The sequence below is a fragment of the Nannochloropsis gaditana genome (genome assembly GCF_000240725.1).
Source record: "Nannochloropsis gaditana CCMP526 unplaced genomic scaffold scaffold377, whole genome shotgun sequence".
NCBI classification, from domain to species: domain Eukaryota; class Eustigmatophyceae; order Eustigmatales; family Monodopsidaceae; genus Microchloropsis; species Microchloropsis gaditana.
The window spans coordinates 10,497-15,326 of record NW_005803576.1 but is presented as its reverse complement, the minus strand read 5'-3'; positions in this window follow the sequence as shown (position 1 = coordinate 15,326).

Genomic DNA, 4,830 nt, shown 5'->3' with positions numbered 1-4,830 from the left:
ACACGACGCTCTTCCGATCTAAGAGGAAAGGAAGGGAAGAAGCGGGAGGGCAGGAGAGGAGGTGGGAGGGAGCGGAGCTTGCGCGGTAAGGCTCAACCGGGGGCCCATGCGCACGCACCAAGAATCTCGACCATGTCATTGAGCAGCTTGGCCGCTGTCATCCTCAAATCCTCCTGCTCGTCGTCGTGCGCGAGCTGCAAGGCCAGGGTGAGAGCGCGCCGGCCCCGGTCTTCGGGCGCGAGGAGACTGCAGATGTGGCAAAGACTGGCGCCCGAGCTCTGCCTGACCTCGTCCTGGGAGTCATTCAGGAGTGTCTGGATTAGGGGAAGGATGCTCTCGATGATTCCCCGGTAGCCAGGCCCGTCCTCGCCCTCGGCTTCGCGGAGGCAGGCTGCCGCCACCCCGCCAAGCTGCTCCCCCAGGTGCTGCCGGATCACCCACTCATTGTCCATGCTCAGCGCCCGCAGCAGCGGGAAGAGATCGGTCTGGATTGACTCGTACGGGACGCTTTCCGCGGCCTCCGTCAGCATCTTCACGTGCACCAGACGCTGCAGGGCAATGGCGCTAGTCCCGTATTGGCGGACGCGGGCCAGGGCCCCCAGCGAGTCGTCGATGGATAGGTCCTCAAAGGTCGCTGTTTGGGGCTCCCCCTCCATGAAAAAGAACGACGTGCAGACGGTGTGTGTGGACAAGGCGTCGGGTCTCAGAGGTTGGCGTGCGCGCCCCGGGAGTGCGGCAACGTGGGGGGGATGGGCTGGCTATGTAATGCAAAGCAAGCCGCAATTCCTGGGAGCACCAGGCCTCTTGATTCCCACCCAGACAAGCCTTTGGCTTGTCTTTGAACGAGGCAGGCAGGCCCAAACCTGTCGTCCCTGTCCCGACAGGCGGCCTCGAGCCTCCCTGCCTGCCCAGCTCGATTGTTCCGACTTGGGGCCCCACACGCCTGACCAAGGCTTCGTCCGCCCGCACGTCCTATCCGCTGCCTCGAAGACAGAATCCAGTGTTTTCAGGCGCCTGATTTTGTGTTTACGATGTTTGATGGGTTTGTAGAGCATCAGTTGACATGTAAATTATCCTCTTAGCTAAGAAATGCCCGCGATGAAGCCTGCTCGCTGCGAGCAAGGCCGCGAGGTGCAATACAAGGAAACGGACCTCGAAAACCTCCCATTCCAGATTTCACGGCATGTAGCTTGCCAACGCCTACAAGGCGACAAAGGAGGGCACTGCGACAGGGGCAACATCATCATGTACTGTGGCTGTGTGTGTCGACGGGCTGAGGGCATTTCCTCCGGGACGGGGTTCAGAGGGGGAGGAAACGGATTGAGGCGAGGAGCAGCGGGGCTGGCTCAGGCGGCACCGAGACAAGAATACTAATTAAATGCGGAAACTGCGTCGAGGGCTCAGTGTCAGGTATCTGTGGAAGGTCTACTTTGCCACATTCAAGGCATTCGTAGGACTCTCATGACATTGGTGCTATTTTTCAAATTTTTCGTACCTTTTATTTTCTTAGTGAAGTGGACTTTGCCCAGCCAGTGACAATAATAGCATTTGTGTTCCATTGACTTTAGAAGAGAATGTTAAGCTTGAATTAAAGAGGAATTCAAACCACTTTTCGGATGGCGGATGTCCATTTGATTTCCAAATGAGAAATCACCGAGCAAACCACTGCTTTCACGGCGTACTTCATTTTGTGAGGTTACTTTCGATGCGCAATTTGCGAAAAAACAAGGCAATTCTCACACGTGGAAATCTATCAGCAAAACTGTACACGTGCTACATCCTGGTGTAGAATCATTGAAAGACACCTTACTCGCTCGAAAGCTCAGATCCTGCCATTTCATTTGCTGCTCATTTTGTAGAGCTTTGTGTCGCCGACCTTTCTCCCGCACATGGCACAAATTGCTTTCTGTGTCATGTTTGAGCAGAGAGGTGTGAGCTTGTGAGGTGTCCCTGCTTCGGGCCTGACGTCGTCTTACGTTTGCTCGCCCTCCCGCCCTCCCAACATTTACCTTGTATGCACACCCGTTGCAGTAATGCCGCTGCACGTCCATGATGCGCACCTTACAAATGCGACACTGCCTTCCCAAGCCTCCGCCTGCTTCCGCCAAGCGGGCCTTGCGCTTTTCCGATAATTTATTCAAGGAGGCAGAGGGACCGCTGGAAGTGGGGACCCGGCCCCCGTCTTTCCCGCCGGTCACATTGCGACTGCCTTCTTTCCACTTATCCGGGACGCAGAGTTTGCCAAGCTTTTTCTCACACGCATCGCAAACCATCTGCCAGACGAATAAGAGAGCGATTAGAAAATCAGGCGCTGCGAATGGGACTTGAGAGTACGCAATCATATTTTCAAGATGACCGTCGAATATTTCCCCCGCCATCCTTATTGCCACTTACCTCTCCCACAGTTCAATTCGTGTCTGGTGTTTTTGATTAGGGTGTGGTGGAGCTCAACGGGCTGAAGGCCTGGCAAAGTGAAAGAAATTTCCCCAGTGCTCCCACTCCTACTAGGCTTTTCCTCCAGGCGGTAATGCTGTTTTCATGACGGGCGACAGGACGGCTGTTCAGAGACATCCACAACTTTTTCCCCAAAAAATAAGCTAGGATAGGATCACATGGACATAATTGAGAATTTCTGTGGGCATGACTATGGGAGAGGGGGCCTTTGTAGATGTGATAGAGACATCGGGGGGGGAGGCGATCGGACTGAGGGCGATCGAGTTGCTGTTGCTGCTCAGGGGAAGGTCAAAGGGCCTCATTTCATTTCTGGCAACCTGTGTATAAGTGCTCCCTTTCACGCCATGGTGGTGGAAATCCTGGCCGTGTCCCATTCTGGGCATGTGCGTCTTCGTGATAACATGTTCTTCTACAAACAAAACACATACGTCGTAGTGCTAGCAGGAGGAGCGGAGTCACGCCATCCTTCCATCCGGAGAAGCAGCTATGGCATACAGAAAAATCGTCACCGCCACCTTCCTCTTGGTCGTGACCCTTCTTTGCTGTTGTCTCACCAACATCTTTGGTACTGCGGTGAGTGTTGGGACCGGAAAACTTCTAAGTCTCGCTTAGACGAGGCAGCCCTCCATTCTACGAAGCGGGGCGTGCGAGGATAGGCCCCTCTGGAAGACGCGGTTCAATTTCAATTTTATTCACAAATGCATGTACATGTGTACACGTATAGATCACACATTTGTCGCATGAGTGGGAACCGGATCTGTCAGATGTTTTTAAACCACACAAAGGTTGTGGGTTTTGCCGCATTGCTTTTCCTTCATTTCCGATCTCTCTGTAGCTTCTACCGCAGCTAGTATGCATGTGACTTTTTCGGATACACACGATATGGCCCACATGAATTTTCACGTATAGCCATTTTTTCATTGTCCAGGCGCCCGTCAATGTTGTAGTCACGCTCCGTGGCAAGAAGTACGACTTATCAGCGGAAAGCGTGCAGGATATTCAGGCCCAAATGGAAGGTAAATCCGGCCTGAAACCCGGCCAGCAAGCCATTTTGTTCAAAGGAAAGCAGCTGGGCGCGAGTGAGAGCCTGAGTGCGGCGGGCGTGGTGGAAGGGGATACCCTGAACATTGTGCCCACAAAGAGAGACGTGCCCCGGGCGCCCCCTCCCAGACCTCGCGCTAGCTTCTCCTCCGCCAGCGCGGAGGATGAGGACCTCGCCACGCCCGCGGGGGTTTCTTCTCCAGCGGCAGGTGCTGGACCCTCCACCCCGGACGAGCTCTTGGCCATGCTGAATGGCATGCTGGGGAACTCGGGCCTGGGGGGCCTGGCGGGGGCGAGCTCGCCCGAGGACGCGGCCAAGGTCTTCCAGGGCATGGACATGGGCAAGGTGGCCAAGATGTATCAGGCCTTCATCTGGAAGCTGGTCCGCTCCCCCATCGTCGCTCGCTACTTGTCGAGCGAGGAAGACATGGAGCAGTTGCGTTTGAAGCTCAAGGAGAGCTTCGAGAACGTCTCGCAGGATCCCAAGGTGGCGGCGCAGATGGCCCCTTTCCTGAACGACGACTTCCGCGCCATGATGGAGGATACCCGGAAGTTCAGGGAGGTACGTGAAGGAGTGAGGGAGGGATGAAGGGAGGTAAGGAGAGAGGGAGGGAGGAAAGATGGGGCTGCCGAGAGACAGCGTTGGTTGCACGCGCGAACTGTCGATGCTCCGCTTGCTGGCTCTGAATCGACCCGCCCAATACCTTCTTTTGTCCAGGAAATTCAAAAAGTGGTGGATTTTTACATGAAGATGCCAGACCCTGACGCGGACGGGAGCGCCTTCAGCGGGTTGGACATGAGCATGTTCGAGGGCCTGGCCAAGAGCCCCGACGAGGACGCGAGCGACGATCTGGACAATCTGGGGGACGAGGACGAGGACGAGGGGGACGGGGGGGGCGAGCTGTAGGGGCGGTGGGCCTGGCTGAGTCGGGCGGCGAAGAGGGAAGAGGGCCGGGAGCAGGGGGAGCAGGGGGAGGCGCTGGGGGGAAGACGAAGACTTGGCCTGGAGGCGCGAAAGCAAAGAGACATGTAACGGTCGGCGGAAGCATCTTTCTGCATTAAATTCTTTTTCGGAGGCTTGTTTCAGTATCCCCATTTCGAAATCGAAGACGGAGGCACCAGTCCTCTGGCCCACAGTCGATTGACCACACTGAAGCCCCACGTCCTGCTCACGCTCGCTTCCCGTTCCTACCGGAGAATCGCCATCTCCACCACGCGGTGCCTGCGTTTTCCCAGCCTGTCCCCCACCCCTCCCTGCCTCGCTCCGCCCCTCTCCTCATTGTCCGCCTTTTCCGCTATCTCTCCTCCAAGCTCATGGCGATAGCCCGCGCGAGC